Genomic DNA, 17,777 nt, shown 5'->3' with positions numbered 1-17,777 from the left:
TTGAAGTACACCAGGATGAGGAGGATATGGGTGTTGCTGGCGCTGGGGAGGAAATTGACCAGGAGGATTCTGATGGTGAGGTGGTTTGTTTAAGTCAGGCACCCGGGGAGACACCTGTTGTCCGTGGGAGGAATAGGGCCATTGACATGCCTGGTGAAAATACCAAAAAAATCAGCTCTTCGGTGTGGAAGTATTTCAACAGAAATGCGGACAACATTTGTCAAGCCGTGTGTTGCCTTTGTCAAGCTGTAATAAGTAGGGGTAAGGACGTTAACCACCTCGGAACATGCTCCCTTATACGTCACCTGCAGCGCATTCATCATAAGTCAGTGACAAGTTCTAAAACTTTGGGCGACAGCGGAAACAGTCCACTGACCAGTAAATCCCTTCCTCTTGTAACCAAGCTCACGCAAACCACCCCACCAACTCCCTCAGTGTCAATTGCCTCCTTCCCCAGGAATGCCAATAGTCCTGCAGGCCATGTCACTGGCAATTCTGACGAGTCCTCTCCTGCCTGGGATTCCTCCGATGCATCCTTGCGTGTAACGCCTACTGCTGCTGGCGCTGCTGTTGTTGCTGCTGGGAGTCGATGGTCATCCCAGAGGGGAAGTCGTAAGACCACTTTTACTACTTCCACCAAGCAATTGACTGTCCAACAGTCCTTTGCGAGGAAGATGAAATATCACAGCAGTCATCCTGCTGCAAAGCGGATAACTGAGGCCTTGGCAGCCTGGGCGGTGAGAAACGTGGTTCCGGTATCCATCATTACTGCAGAGCCAACTATAGACTTGTTTGAGATACTGTGTCCCCGGTACCAAATACCATCTAGGTTCCATTTCTCAAGGCAGGCGATACCGAAAATGTACACAGACCTCAGAAAAAGAATCACCAGTGTCCTAAAAAATGCAGTTGTACCCAATGTCCACTTAACCACGGACATGTGGACAAGTGGAGCAGGGCAGACTCAGGACTATATGACTGTGACAGCCCACTGGGTAGATGTATTGACTCCCGCCGCAAGAACAGCAGCGGTGGCACCAGTAGCAGCATCTCGCAAACGCCAACTCGTTCCTAGGCAGGCTACGCTTTGTATCACCGCTTTCCAGAATACGCACACAGCTAAAAACCTCTTACGGCAACTGAGGAAGATCATCGCAGAATGGCTTACCCCAATTGGACTCTCCTGTGGATTTGTGGCATCGGACAACGCCAGCAATATTGTGTGTGCATTAAATCTGGGCAAATTCCAGCACGTCCCATGTTTTGCACATACCTTGAATTTGGTGGTGCAGAATTATTTAAAAAACGACAGGGGCGTGCAAGAGATGCTGTCGGTGGCCAGAAGAATTGCGGGACACTTTCGGCGTACAGGCACCACGTACAGAAGACTGGAGCAATACCAAAAACGCCTGAACCTGCCCTGCCATCATCTGAAGCAAGAAGTGGTAACGAGGTGGAATTCAACCCTCTATATGCTTCAGAGGTTGGAGGAGCAGCAAAAGGCCATTCAAGCCTATACAACTGAGCACGATATAGGAGGTGGAATGCACCTGTCTCAAGCGCAGTGGAGAATGATTTCAACGTTGTGCAAGGTTCTGCAACCTTTTGAACTTGCCACACGTGAAGTCAGTTCAGACACTGCCAGCTTGAGTCAGGTCATTCCCCTCATCAGGCTTTTGCAGAAGAAGCTGGAGACATTGAAGGAGGAGCTAACACTAGGCATGTGGGACTTGTGGATGGAGCCCTCAATTCGCTTAACAAGGATTCACGGGTGGTCAATCTGTTGAAATCAGAGCACTACATTTTGGCCACCGTGCTCGATCCTAGATTTAAAACCTACCTTGGATCTCTCTTTCCGGCAGACACAAGTCTGCTGGGGTTCAAAGAACTGCTGGTGAGAAAATTGTCAAGTCAAGCGGAACGCGACCTGTCAACATCTCCTCCTTCACATTCTCCCGCAACTGGGGGTGCGAGGAAAAGGCTCAGAATTCCGAGCCCACCCGCTGGCGGTGATGCAGGGCAGTCTGGAGCGACTGCTGATGCTGACATCTGGTCCGGACTGAAGGACCTGACAATGATTACGGACATGTCGTCTACTGTCACTGCATATGATTCTCTCCCCATTGAAAGAATGGTGGAGGATTATATGAGTGACCGCATCCAAGTAGGCACGTCAGACAGTCCGTACTTATACTGGCAGGAAAAAGAGGCAATTTGGAGGCCCTTGCACAAACTGGCTTTATTCTACCTAAGTTGCCCTCCCACAAGTGTGTACTCCGAAAGAGTGTTTAGTGCCGCCGCTCACCTTGTCAGCAATCGGCGTACGAGGTTACATCCAGAAAATGTGGAGAAGATGATGTTCATTAAAATGAATTATAATCAATTCCTCCGTGGAGACATTCACCAGCAGCAATTGCCTCCACAAAGTACACAGGGAGCTGAGATGGTGGATTCCAGTGGGGACGAATTGATAATCTGTGAGGAGGGGGATGTACACGGTGATATATCGGAGGATGATGATGAGGTGGACATCTTGCCTCTGTAGAGCCAGTTTGTGCAAGGAGAGATTAATTGCTTCTTTTTTGGTGGGGGTCCAAACCAACCCGTCATTTCAGTCACAGTCGTGTGGCAGACCCTGTCACTGAAATGATGGGTTGGTTAAAGTGTGCATGTCCTGTTTATACAACATAAGGGTGGGTGGGAGGGCCCAAGGACAATTCCATCTTGCACCTCTTTTTTCTTTCATTTTTCTTTGCGTCATGTGCTGTTTGGGGGGTGTTTTTTGGAAGGGCCATCCTGCGTGACACTGCAGTGCCACTCCTAGATGGGCCAGGTGTTTGTGTCGGCCACTAGGGTCGCTTAGCTTAGTCACACAGCTACCTCATTGCGCCTCTTTTTTTTCTTCTTTGCGTCATGTGCTGTTTGGGGACTAGTTTTTTGAAGGGCCATCCTGCGTGACACTGCAGTGCCACTCCTAGATGGGCCAGGTGTTTGTGTCGGCCACTTGGGTCGCTTATCTTAGTCACACAGCTACCTCATTGCGCCTCTTTTTTTTCTTCTTTGCGTCATGTGCTGTTTGGGGAGTGTTTTTTGGAAGGGCCATCCTGCGTGACACTGCAGTGCCACTCCTAGACGGGCCAGGTGTTTGTGTCGGCCACTTGGGTCGCTTATCTTACTCACACAGCTACCTAATTGCGCCTCTTTTTTTCTTTGCGTCATGTGCTGTTTGGGGAGTGTTTTTTGGAAGGGCCATCCTGCGTGACACTGCAGTGCCACTCCTAGATGGGCCAGGTGTTTGTGTCGGCCACTTGGGTCGCTTATCTTACTCACACAGCTACCTCATTGCGCCTCTTTTTTTTCTTTGCGTCATGTGCTGTTTGGGGAGTGTTTTTTGGAAGGGCCATCCTGCGTGACACTGCAGTGCCACTCCTAGATGGGCCAGGTGTTTGTGTCGGCCACTTGGGTCGCTTATCTTAGTCACACAGCTACCTCATTGCGCCTCTTTTTTTTCTTCTTTGCGTCATGTGCTGTTTGGGGAGTGTTTTTTGGAAGGGCCATCCTGCGTGACACTGCAGTGCCACTCCTAGATGGGCCCGGTGTTTGTGTCGGCCACTTGGGTCGCTTATCTTACTCACACAGCTACCTCATTGCGCCTCTTTTTTTCTTTGCGTCATGTGCTGTTTGGGGAGTGTTTTTTGGAAGGGCCATCCTGCGTGACACTGCAGTGCCACTCCTAGATGGGCCAGGTGTTTGTGTCGGCCACTTGGGTCGCTGAGCTTAGTCATCCAGCGACCTCGGTGCAAATTTTAGGACTAAAAATAATATTGTGAGGTGTGAGGTGTTCAGAATAGACTGAAAATGAGTGGAAATAATGGTTATTGAGGTTAATAATACTTTGGGATCAAAATGACCCCCAAATTCTATGATTTAAGCTGTTTTTTAGGTTTTTTAAAAAAAAAAAACGAATCCAAAACACACCCGAATCCGACAAAAAAAATTCGGTGAGGTTTTGCCAAAACGCGTTCGAACCCAAAACACGGCCGCAGAACCGAAACCAAAACCCGAAAAATTTCCGGTGCTCATCACTAGCGATGACATGACCAGGCTTGGTGGGCTTGGTTTGGAGATTCAGGATAGTCACGCAATGCCTCCTTGAAGCATTATACCAAGGACCATAGAAGCTGTAGACAATATAGTTTTTTTGCCCTGATACTTGCCACGTGACCTGTGATATAAGGCGGGGAGACCTCCTGGTCACTAATACTCCACTATTCAGCCCAATTACGTCTAATGACCCATCTGAACGTTTCCATGATAGCCCCTAGTGGCTAATTTAGGGAGACTTAGTGTTCTTGTCCAATATTTATACAGTTGTCTGGTGTCATTAGTAACCTGTCAGCTACACAAACTGCACTTGCTATAATTATTTACTGAAGTTGTACATCAGGGATTTGGATAAGAACAGGCAGATCTTACAGGATGATGATCATTTGTCCTGTCACCATTCCCACATTATGTATTATTGTACAAAGATAAACATCACAGCTGAGCTATTGGTCTATAGACTATTGAATAGTCATCCTGTCATTTATTACAACATGTGCTCACAGGAAATACCGAAGACTGGCCACGCACAGAAAGATTCAACGCTCCATCTGATTGGTTGTAGGATGATCATTATTTTGCATCCATGCATCGCACTAAGGGGTGCAATGGGGACCTTCCGATTTTTCCAATAGCAGCGTGGGTGACCCCACCCTACGCTATTTCTTTCAAAAAAGTTATTTTTAAATGCCATACCAAAAAGACTCCAGATCACTGTAATCATGCCCTGATTTTTGGGGACTTATAAGTTGCTAAAAATGTGCCCTCTATGACACACCTCCACCCCTATCGGTGCAAGTAGTAGCGAAACTGCCACTACATATAGATAACTAGTGGCTACAGTCCCCTCCTCACCTTAAGCTACCAACCAATCAGCTGCTAACTGTCACCTTTCAAACACAGCCTGTGACATGGCAGTTAGGAGCTGATTGGTACTTTATCTCTCTCCACTTTATAACACTCCATGACTTAGTACATCTGCCCCAACTTATGTGACTGACACTATTTATAGATGCTTTCTGGTTGTCGTTGCTGTATAATTATTACTGTATTGATTTGATTAAAAGTCTTTCAGCAAGTAATGAAGCAGAATTAGGAATGGTTTCCGATATCTGGTAAAACCTCCACATTCTTCACGTGTTGCTGTTCCCAGAGAGGGTGATCAGTGATAATCATTTCTCTGTGATTGGAGCCATATGCTGTATGAGCAGACAAGGCACGCAGAAGGTAAGAATCCAGCCTTACGCCAGGGGTATAATACCACCAATTCTCTGGACACAGGGACACAGTAATATATGTTATGCAGCTGTATATTCCTCCCCACTGTGACAGATTTCCCATCTGTGCTGACGCTTCGTTCCGTGTTATGAGATCTGAATACTTGTTTTTCGAGACCATGTTTTGGTTTTGGATCTGTATTAATTTCATACTTTCATTATGCTTCTAATTTTGCAAAACCACCCTCACGTATTTTGGTTTTGGATCTGTATTTTTTCCCCCTGCTAAAACCAGCTAAAGTCGTGTAATTTGGGCCTGTTTTGTTCCTATAGTATTATTAACCTCAATAACATTTATTTTCAGTCATTTCCATTTTGACCAACTCACACCTCACAATATACTTCACCAACTGTATACTGTCAACAAAGCAGAAGCACAAACACATGGCATTTACATCTGTTTAAAAATGTAACAAACCCCCCCCCCCCCCCCAAACAAAAAAATGCAGCCCGTTATGAGCAGAAAAGTGGAGCAAGATGGAATTGTCCTTGGGCTCTCCCACCCACCTTTATGTGGGATATGCACAGTTTAACAAACCAAGCACTTCAGTGACAGGGGCTGCTACTTTTGTGGCTGAAGGGCTTGGTTTGTTTGGGCCCTCACAAACCAGTTTTTGGAAGGACTACCTCTGATCACTAATGAGGAGGTTGGGGTGTAAATTACAAACTATAATAATTTTGTAAAATAAATGTCATGAACTTTCTCCAAATGACATGGTCACCACTAATGGAAGAGTGCCATGAGTCACAGGGGCCTGGCCTTGCAGCATCCCTGCTTCTCTCTGTATGTTGGGCGGCCGAGCAGAGTGCTGGCAGGTGGTGTTGCCCCTGTTTCTGTGATCCAGGCAGCCAAGCAGAGCTGCTCATCCAACCCTGGTCTATCTGCGGGGACAGACCGGCCCATCAGGTCATCGGCCCTTTTGGCCCTGTCAACATCCCTACCTCTACTAACTTTGGCCTTTCAAATGGAGCAGATGCCTTCAAAAATGTTTTCAGGATATGGGTAAAAATAATTCCACACCCAAGAGGTGGCTTTTTTGGTTTTATGCCCAGGCATCACAATCACTTTCTTTTTATCAAGAACTTCTGACACTGGTGGCTGACTTACACAAACTACATCATCAACATTCTCATCATCCTCATTTGCGTCAGATGGTATACAAATATCCCCTTCATCCTGTTCCCCTTCCACACAAGCATCCTCAATTTCTATTACCGTATATACTCGAGTATAAGCCGACTTTTTCAGCACTTTTTTTTGTGCTGAAAAAGCCCCCTCGGCTAATGCTCGATTCAGTGGTAAGGAGGGACACGGAGGGCACAGCGCGCGCCTCTCCTGTGTCCCTCCTGCATCTCCGGCGGCAGCGGCGGGTCTATTAAATGAAGTACCCGTTCATGAGCTCTGATTGGCTCATGAACTGGCACTTCATTTAACACACACATGCCGCTGCCGCCGGAGACGCAGAAGGGACACAGGAGAGGCGCGCGCTGTGCCCTCCATGTCCCTCCTTCACAAAACAGCGCAGGAGCGGCGGAGGGTAAGTTGTAACTGGCACTGGGGGAGCATATTTGGCACTTGGGGGGGGGGCATATGTGGCACTGAGGGGGCATATCTGTCACTATGAGGGCATATCTGGCACTGTGGGGGCATATCTGGCACTGTGAGGGCATATCTGGCACTGTGGGGGCATATCTGGCACTATGAGGGCATATCTGGCACTGTGGGGGCATATCTGGCAGTATGAGGTCATATCTGGCACTGTGGGGGCATATCTGGCACTATGAGGGCATATCTGGCACTGTGGGGGCATATCTGGCACTATGAGGGCATATCTGGCACTATGGGGGCATATCTGGCACTATGAGGGCATATCTGGCACTGTGGGGGCATATCTGGCACTATGAGGGCTGTGTACGGCTAGAGCTGCATTTCCCACCCTAGGCTTATACTCGAGTCAATACGTTTTCCCAGGTTTTTGTGGTAAAATTAGGTGCCTCGGCTTATATTCGGGTCGACTTATACTCGAGTATATACGGTATGTCCTCACCATCTTTACTTGTACTGCTCATCCCCATATTTGCGGATGGTGCAGAAATGGTGGGAGGAGGTGAGGGAGGCTTCTCTATGATTACAGTGTGAGAAATGTCAGACTCACACATAGCTAACGTGGACACCCCAAGACTCTCCTCAGGGATCTGTGAAGACACAGTCTATTTTCCAGCCTTAGGGGTATATTTACTAAGGAACCAGTTTAATACTGTAAATGCTGTAAATAGACTCTTGGTTTCCTAGAAACCTAGCCTACACATCCATACTTGGTTTGTATGGTTCTGGTAATTAATTATATGAATGATGAGGCAGCATCTCCCCATATCTCCTGTCCTGTGCCTTCCTCTATGATGGGGATTTGCCCTGTACATCAAGTGGTCTCTGGCAGTATCCTCCATCGGCGTTAAGATTCACAGAGACTCGTCGGCCACAGCTTCCCCGTACTTAGCATAAGAAGAGCTTGCCACCACTGCATGCTGATAGCAGATGACAATGCAACAAAAATATTATATTAATTGAATAATATATTTTTTTTTTAATATGGGGTGCTTGAAGCCTATGTAATATTTTTTTATTTTTTTCATACTTTAAATATAAATAGACCCTTTTGTGTGGTACTAATTGTAGTGGTGGAACACCGGAGAGGCTGCTGGGTTCAGTATGTTAAGTAGCCAGTGAGCATGCTGACTTTCATAATGAGAATATCAACATGGTGATAATGTGAACAAACATGTCGCCCTGTCGGCATCCAGCAAGTCAACACGATCAAAAAGTTGTCAATCCATTTTTTAATTATCCCCCTAGCCCTAATCCTAACTCCTAAACCTAACCCCTAATGCTAACCTTAACCTCTAACCCTAAACCTAACCCCTAATGCTAACCTTAACCTCTAACCCAAATCCTAACCCCTAAAACAAACCCTAATGTGTACATTTTCACTATGTCGCATAGGCATAACTATAATGGATGCAAGGTGTGGGGAGTACAGAGCGGCCCACATCAAACACTCTGCACCCATATAATTATACCCACCTCTCCAAAGTTCTGGGTTGGCTGGCAATGCAGACAGAAATCATGGGGAAAATGGCGTGTCAGCCATTTTCCCAGAGATTTACCCATGAGCAGCAGAGATGTCTCCAATAACATAGCACGGGCGCCATGTTCCTGTAGACCAGCACACGCACAGTAGACTCTGACACAAAGCAGGAGGCTCTCACATGGACCCTGTACACGGGCCATCTCCTCTCTTAAACCGTCCCTGCCATGTCGACATGTTCTTTGACAGTCTTTGTCATTTTAGGTGAATGTCTGCACATTCAACAAAAGGGAGAGAAGAAGACTCTTTTGTGGGTGCACTCTTGTATGTTTAAGAGGTCTCAGAAGAGACAATAAGTAAAGATTATAAATGAATTTTTAAATATAACTTTTATTAACAATAATTGATAAAATAGTAGAGTTTACTGTCAAAAATTGGAGGTAGGGGTGGGGGGAAGGGTGGGGGGGAGTTGGGGAAAAGAAAGGGGGAACACAGAACGAATTAATTACAGTGTAAATACTGAATATTGTTCTGGAATGCCTGGGTGCGATAATAACAGCTGGAGACCCTGAAAATTGAAGCGTTTTTATTCTCTCATGAGCGATGATGAGGAGACAGATGGGATGATTAAAGATGGAATGAGCAAGATGAATCTGCTGTCTGTGTTAGACGCTGAGCAAAACCGTCCAGGAATTTCTACTAAACTGAGTATTCCTCGAGAGTCTCCCACTCGAGTACTGACCCAGCCCTACACTGCTTAGCTTCCAAGATCGGAAGGATTCGGGCGTTACCAGTGTGGTATGATAGTAGAAAAAATATTAGATATCGAGGGCTCGAGAATCACTGATGAGAGTTCACGAAAATGGAGAAATAAGAGAAAAGAAAAGACAAGAGAATGGGTGGAGGAGGAAAATAGGGGATCTGCTGCCACCGTTAGACCGGGATAATTACCCCTGAATCAGTGGTGAGAGTCCTGAAGATAGTATAAAGTGAGGAAAAGGAAACGATACTGATAGGTAAAAAATTTTTTTTGAGATTGGTTGATAGACAATGGACTGCTTGATTGCAGGATGCTGATAGTACCTATGATAAAGGTACTAGGTGTGATAAAAAGCAATTTGTACACAATTAGCAGTCAAATAAATTGATTAGACCCATACATCACCATCAATTTGCTACTATCAGATTATTACAATTATACCAAAATGGTATCAGGTGGAAAAAGAAGGAGAAAATGAACAACAATTTCTTATTTGTGTTCCGCTGTATGCAGAGCTGCAGAAATACTATATAATATGATTGCAAGATGCTGATAGTACCTATGATAAAGGTACTTGGTGTGATAAAGAGCAATTGTACACAATTAGCAGATAATTAAATTGATTGGAACCATGCATCACCATCAATTTGATGCTGACAGATTATTGCACATTGTACCAAAATGGTATCAGGTGAAAAGAGAAAGAGATAATGAACAACAGTTGATTATACAGAGCTGCAGCAATGCTATATAATACGCAGTATAGAGGATAGTGATAAATTGCTCAGCCAAATGATTAGATCAATATTAATGACTGAAAATAAAGGTTTAAACAGTATCCTATGTGGTATTAAGCCGCTAAATGCCGACTATCTGTAAAACGGGTACTTGCAAAAAACAGCTTGATGAATGCTATTATCAAATATAAATATGCAAAAAGATGCTGATATTGAGCAGATATTACCCGGAATTGTATGGAACGATCAGTCACTAATATGAGCAGGATACTTTCTGAGTGCGGAATGTCCGTGTCAAAGTCCAGGCAAATTGAAGATGCAGGATACACTGGTTCCCAGGAGCTGAGCAGTTCGTTTATAGCCGCACTGCCGATCAAAGTACCTGATGTATTGTGGAGACGTGGTCAGGTTGGCTGAGGAGAAGAGAGACACAATGTTCCTGGTCCCATCGCGGCAGTATCTAGCGGCGGCGGGTTGATGCAGCGGCTGCTGGGGAAAGAGCGGCTCGTGGTTCAGGATGTCCGGAATCAGCTGTCACACCCAGGCAGTGGGGGTAGGGAACGGAAAAAATGGTATCAGGTGGAAAAAGAAGGAGAAAATGAACAACAATTTCTTATTTGTGTTCCGCTGTATGCAGAGCTGCAGAAATACTATATAATATGATTGCAAGATGCTGATAGTACCTATGATAAAGGTACTTGGTGTGATAAAGAGCAATTGTACACAATTAGCAGATAATTAAATTGATTGGAACCATGCATCACCATCAATTTGATGCTGACAGATTATTGCACATTGTACCAAAATGGTATCAGGTGAAAAGAGAAAGAGATAATGAACAACAGTTGATTATACAGAGCTGCAGCAATGCTATATAATACGCAGTATAGAGGATAGTGATAAATTGCTCAGCCAAATGATTAGATCAATATTAATGACTGAAAATAAAGGTTTAAACAGTATCCTATGTGGTATTAAGCCGCTAAATGCCGACTATCTGTAAAACGGGTACTTGCAAAAAACAGCTTGATGAATGCTATTATCAAATATAAATATGCAAAAAGATGCTGATATTGAGCAGATATTACCCGGAATTGTATGGAACGATCAGTCACTAATATGAGCAGGATACTTTCTGAGTGCGGAATGTCCGTGTCAAAGTCCAGGCAAATTGAAGATGCAGGATACACTGGTTCCCAGGAGCTGAGCAGTTCGTTTATAGCCGCACTGCCGATCAAAGTACCTGATGTATTGTGGAGACGTGGTCAGGTTGGCTGAGGAGAAGAGAGACACAATGTTCCTGGTCCCATCGCGGCAGTATCTAGCGGCGGCGGGTTGATGCAGCGGCTGCTGGGGAAAGAGCGGCTCGTGGTTCAGGATGTCCGGAATCAGCTGTCACACCCAGGCAGTGGGGGTAGGGAACGGAAAACTAGTTTCACCCGTTCACCGGGCTTGATCACTTCCTGTTCCCAGAGGGGATAGTGCAGGCTTTATCTTGCAAGGGAGCTGGTCGTTGTCCAATCAAAAGGGAGGCGTGTCCTGTGTTTGTAAATTGCTGCACAGGTGGAACGGTTGTTCTGTTTAGTATTGGTTCCCTATTATGCTTGCAATTAGTGGCCCATTGCACAAAAGGAAAAAACAGAGAATATGTGTGAGAAATATACAAGGTTATTAGATAAAAAATGAGCATCTTGCTTATTATATAAGTGGACATAGTGAAAAAATGGAAATAAAAATAAATAAAAATAAAATGGGGAAAATTAGCAAAAAAGAATAAATGAATGAAAATAATAAAATTGAAGCTTTCACAAATTGTTTATGAAATATTTAGATGATAAGAATAGATTAAATTTAAGTATAATAAATGATAATTGCTGGAAAAATATGTTAGGACAGCATATCTTGTCTGGAGTTATAAACAAACACGTTGTAAACATTGCATGAGGATATTCATAAATATGTTAATTTGGATTAATAATGCAAGTGACGTCGATGGAAGTGGTGGGAATGATTGTGAGAAAGGATGGTATGGAAAGGATGGGGAGTGAGGTGGAAAGGAATGGGGGGGGATGGAGTGGGGGGGGGGGTTTAAGATTGTGGGGTGTTGGGGTGTTGGGATATGGTTGGGGTGTTGTGGTTTGCAGTGTGGTGGGAATGTGTGTGTGGTGTCGAAGGTGATGATCCTGTGTGGGCGAGAAGTATAATGATATGGTGAGATGAGGAAGGGGGGTAGAAATGTAAGGGATAGGAGTGGGTTGACAATGGGAGTGCTGTGTGGAAACGTGTTAGTAGGTTGTGAAATATGTCGGAATTTGCTGGGTCACTGTAATGGGATGGATGTGAGGTGCATGTGAATGGACTGCGGATGTGATGGTGCCGAGTATGTGGTGGAGGTGGGCGTGAAAGTGCTGATGAAAGAAGGGTGAATGTGATGTGTTATGAATAGGGGTGTACTGGATGTGAGTGTACTGAGGGGTGTAAGGGAAGGAAGCGAGGACACTTGATGGGTGCTATATAGAAAGTAGGTTACAGAAATGCACTGTAATTGATGTATTCATTCAGACCCAATGGTTTGAGACAACCTAACCTGAAAGTCCATTCACTTTCCTTCTTAATAAGTTCTTTGCTTAAGTCACCACCGCGTATGCCTAGATGGACCCTATCTAGGCCAAAGGCGCGCATATCACTTGGTGAGTCATGATGTGCAGCATGGTAGTGTCTGGCTACTGATGTTAGTTTTTTGCCTTTTTGAAGATCTGACGATGAGTTGCGAATGGAGCTCATATGTTCTAAAATCCTAGTTTTGAATTTTCTAGTCGTCATGCCTACATATCGTTGATTGCAAGGACAGGTTAGACAATAGACTACTCCTTGTGTGTCGCAGTTGAAGAAGTGTTGTATGGAAATATCCTTGCCATGTCTGTCCTTGACACAGTCAGTTATCTGTATCTGTGGGCAAGCCTTACATTGCCCACATGGAAAGGATCCCTTAGGGAGTTTGGATTTGGTCATTTCACGTGAAAAATGGCTCTGAACCAACGTGTCTTTGATGTTCTTAGATCTCCTCCAACTGATTTGTAAAGTGGGATCCAATAAAGGTGATAACTCTGGATCCAGATGTAGGACAGGTAGATGTTTCTGAATGGCCTTTTTTAGTAGACGCCATTCGGGACAGAAGGTCCCTACAAATCGAATCTTGGTGTCAGCCTTTTGTTCTTGGAGTTTGTCCTGGAAGATCAGGGATTCCCTGTTGGTTTTTGAAATAGATTGTTGAGCTCTCTTCAGAGAGCGTTTACTGTATCCCCGAGCTTGTAACCTGGTCATAAGTTCTCTGCTTTTCTGTTTGAACACCTTCTCCTCTGTGCAGTTGCGTCTAAGACGAAGAAATTCCCCTTTTGGGATGTTTTCAATAGTAGGTGGGAAATGTGAGCTTGTTTGGTGCAATATACTGTTTGTGGCTGTATCCTTACGAAAGAGTTCTGTAGCCAAAGTCCCACTTGTTGTCTTGTAGATATTCAAGTCCAAAAAAGATATCTTGTCTCTGCTGATTGAGTGAGTGAGAAAAATGTTCAAATCGTTTACATTGAGGATGTTAATGAAGTCCAACAGGAGTTTCTCATCTCCTTCCCAGATCACAAAGATATCATCAATATATCTCAGCCAATTGATGATATGTTTTGTGTAGATATGATTATCATCGTTGAAGACTATTGTTTGTTCCCACAAGCCGAGGAACAGGTTGGCGTATGTGGGTGCACAGGCTGCACCCATTGCTGTTCCCCGAATTTGCTGAAAAAATTGGTCACCAAAGGTGAAATAATTTTTATTGAGAACAAAACTCAACATTTCACATAGGAAATCATGAAATACATTTTTTTCTTCCATATCCAGGAAGAATTTGGTGGCTTGTATTCCTTGTGAGTGTGAAATACTGCTATACAGGGCTTCCACATCTAAGGTGACTAGGATACAGTTCTCATTTAGACATATGTCATGTATTTTCCTTAGGAGATCAGAAGTGTCCTTAAGGTAGGAGGGTAATGTCATGACATGGTCTCTGAGATGTAAATCCAGAAATTTGCTTGGGGTTTCCAAGAGTCCCCCATTCCCTGACACTATGGGTCTCCCAGGTGGTTTGTTGATATTCTTGTGTATTTTTGGCAATAAGTAAAAGGTAGGAACCCTGGGATTCGAGACCTCAAGGTATTTAGCCTCTTGTTGTGTGATAGCTCCAGTGGCAAATGCCTCTGTAATCATGTGCATGTATTGCTTGTGGAATTTTATTGTGGGATTAAGTGGCAATCTGATATAACAGGATGTGTCCAACAGTTGTCTCCGTGCTTCCTCTTCATACATTGCGATGGGCCATATGACAATGTTACCACCCTTATCCGAGGGTTTGATAACGGTGTCAGTCCATGTTTTAATCTCTTTAAGAGCTTGTCTCTCTCTGTATTTGAGATTTTTGGTGAGACATCTTTTGCGAGAATTGGTCTGGATCTCGTCAAATTCTTTGGAGACTAGATCCAAAAAGACCCTGATTTCTGGGCTGTTGGTGTCAGGAGGGAAAAAGGTGGACTTCAGTTTGCATGTGGGTCTTATTTTTCGTGAAGCAGGGATGTCCGAGGCTGATTCCATATGCAGCTCCTCCAGTATTTGGATAGCTGTATAATCTTCTTCGGTCAGTGGTGTTATTGATACACTAGGATCCTCCAAAGGTCCTGAATGGCTGGATAGTGAAGTCATAATACTTGAGTCAACAGAGGATTTAGCAAAAAATTTTTTTAATAATAATTTGCGGCCGAAGAGTCTGAGATCCTTCTCCCACAGAAACCTATCAAAGGGTGATGTGGGTGAAAAAGATAGACCCTTGCTAAGAACCTCTAATTGATCTTCCGTAATGATTTTGGTACTGAGGTTGATAATTTGTAATTTGTCGGTAGTTGTCACTTCCTGGTTGTCCGTACCGGATAGTGAGATGTTCTTGGGGTGGTCCAATCTCGCTTGTTTCTGTCTGTGTTTCGTCCCCCCCCTTCTTGTCGGCCTTGTGGCTTGCTTCTGCCTCTGGTATGTTGGCCTCTCCCTAAAAAAGGGTCCTCACTTTTGTTGTATCTATGGGTGTGGGTACTTCCTTCAGGATGTTCCGTGGCGGAGTCTTCACTGTATGATGATTCTAATTCCGAAGAGCTCGGATCTTCTCTAGGTGGTCCTCCTCTAGGACGTGGAGTGGGAGAATGCCAACGAAAGATTTTTCCTAGGGAGAAGTCGTTTTTGTCTCGTAGGAATTTGGTGCGTTTCCTTTCTATAATATTGGTTTCATATATATCCAGATCTTTCTTGTATTTTTCAAATGTGTTTTGGAAAGATAGGTCTTTCTCCCAGGTTTCTAAGTTTTGACCCAATTCTTCGATATTTTTTTCTACTTGATCTAATATCAGATTGTCATGTTTGATCAAGATTAGAATTAGTTCATTAGAACATTTTAATAGGCTGTTTTCCCATTCAGTTTTAAGGTTGTCTGTGGCCAAAGGGAAGGAGGGGAAGATACGTGGTCGTAAGCCTCTGGGTGATAATTTATTTTTGTGGTAGTTTTCTAATGTAGTGATATCCCAGGTGAGCCTAATCCTTTTTTGAAGGTTTTTCTGTAATTTTGATAAATCAGATTTCCAGTCTTTGGGAGTGCTGGGATTGTGGAAGGTATCTGAAAAAATATCTCCAAATTCCTCTACGTTTCTACGTTTGGATGTTAGTTCAGTTTTTAATGAAAATGCTGTCATTGCCTTGAATATAACAATATACAGTGGGGGGAAAAAATGAAAAGAGGAAAGGGAATGTTGTTATAACAGAAGCGACTACTATACAAAAGGAAAGAGATCCTATAGCAAGGTATATAAATCCGTGCAAGGTATGGAAAACTGAGTCTTGGCTCAGTGTACTGAATACATGAATGTATTGGGGGTATACCGCACTGGAGAATGGTAAGGTATCTAATAGATATTGTTAGAACCAAAATACATAATACAACGAGAAAATCTGAGTTTTCTAATGTTATCTTGAGTTTGGTGGTGCACCCTGAGTCAGTGGTAAGACATACAACAAAAGGGAGAGAAGAAGACTCTTTTGTGGGTGCACTCTTGTATGTTTAAGAGGTCTCAGAAGAGACAATAAGTAAAGATTATAAATGAATTTTTAAATATAACTTTTATTAACAATAATTGATAAAATAGTAGAGTTTACTGTCAAAAATTGGAGGTAGGGGTGGGGGGAAGGGTGGGGGGGAGTTGGGGAAAAGAAAGGGGGAACACAGAACGAATTAATTACAGTGTAAATACTGAATATTGTTCTGGAATGCCTGGGTGCGATAATAACAGCTGGAGACCCTGAAAATTGAAGCGTTTTTATTCTCTCATGAGCGATGATGAGGAGACAGATGGGATGATTAAAGATGGAATGAGCAAGATGAATCTGCTGTCAGTGTTAGACGCTGAGCAAAACCGTCCAGGAATTTCTACTAAACTGAGTATTCCTCGAGAGTCTCCCACTCGAGTACTGACCCAGCCCTACACTGCTTAGCTTCCAAGATCGGAAGGATTCGGGCGTTACCAGTGTGGTATGATAGTAGAAAAAATATTAGATATCGAGGGCTCGAGAATCACTGATGAGAGTTCACGAAAATGGAGAAATAAGAGAAAAGAAAAGACAAGAGAATGGGTGGAGGAGGAAAATAGGGGATCTGCTGCCACCGTTAGACCGGGATAATTACCCCTGAATCAGTGGTGAGAGTCCTGAAGATAGTATAAAGTGAGGAAAAGGAAACGATACTGATAGGTAAAAAAATTTTTTTGAGATTGGTTGATAGACAATGGACTGCTTGATTGCAGGATGCTGATAGTACCTATGATAAAGGTACTAGGTGTGATAAAAAGCAATTTGTACACAATTAGCAGTCAAATAAATTGATTAGACCCATACATCACCATCAATTTGCTACTATCAGATTATTACAATTATACCAAAATGGTATCAGGTGGAAAAAGAAGGAGAAAATGAACAACAATTTCTTATTTGTGTTCCGCTGTATGCAGAGCTGCAGAAATACTATATAATATGATTGCAAGATGCTGATAGTACCTATGATAAAGGTACTTGGTGTGATAAAGAGCAATTGTACACAATTAGCAGATAATTAAATTGATTGGAACCATGCATCACCATCAATTTGATGCTGACAGATTATTGCACATTGTACCAAAATGGTATCAGGTGAAAAGAGAAAGAGATAATGAACAACAGTTGATTATACAGAGCTGCAGCAATGCTATATAATACGCAGTATAGAGGATAGTGATAAATTGCTCAGCCAAATGATTAGATCAATATTAATGACTGAAAATAAAGGTTTAAACAGTATCCTATGTGGTATTAAGCCGCTAAATGCCGACTATCTGTAAAACGGGTACTTGCAAAAAACAGCTTGATGAATGCTATTATCAAATATAAATATGCAAAAAGATGCTGATATTGAGCAGATATTACCCGGAATTGTATGGAACGATCAGTCACTAATATGAGCAGGATACTTTCTGAGTGCGGAATGTCCGTGTCAAAGTCCAGGCAAATTGAAGATGCAGGATACACTGGTTCCCAGGAGCTGAGCAGTTCGTTTATAGCCGCACTGCCGATCAAAGTACCTGATGTATTGTGGAGACGTGGTCAGGTTGGCTGAGGAGAAGAGAGACACAATGTTCCTGGTCCCATCGCGGCAGTATCTAGCGGCGGCGGGTTGATGCAGCGGCTGCTGGGGAAAGAGCGG

The 17,777-nt window shown here is 43.7% G+C and overlaps 2 pseudogenes; both read right to left on the bottom strand.

Annotated features, from left to right (window-relative positions):
* Positions 1-9,160: 9,160 nt before the first annotated feature.
* Positions 9,161-9,279, bottom strand: LOC134912277 (5S ribosomal RNA; annotated as a pseudogene).
* Positions 9,280-16,469: 7,190 nt separating this feature from the next.
* Positions 16,470-16,588, bottom strand: LOC134912276 (5S ribosomal RNA; annotated as a pseudogene).
* Positions 16,589-17,777: the final 1,189 nt, after the last annotated feature.

This window comes from Pseudophryne corroboree, chromosome 4, assembly GCF_028390025.1.
Source record: "Pseudophryne corroboree isolate aPseCor3 chromosome 4, aPseCor3.hap2, whole genome shotgun sequence".
In the NCBI taxonomy this organism is placed as follows: domain Eukaryota; kingdom Metazoa; phylum Chordata; class Amphibia; order Anura; family Myobatrachidae; genus Pseudophryne; species Pseudophryne corroboree.
Note: the sequence above shows the minus strand (reverse complement) of the source record. Positions and strands in the feature narration are given on the sequence as shown.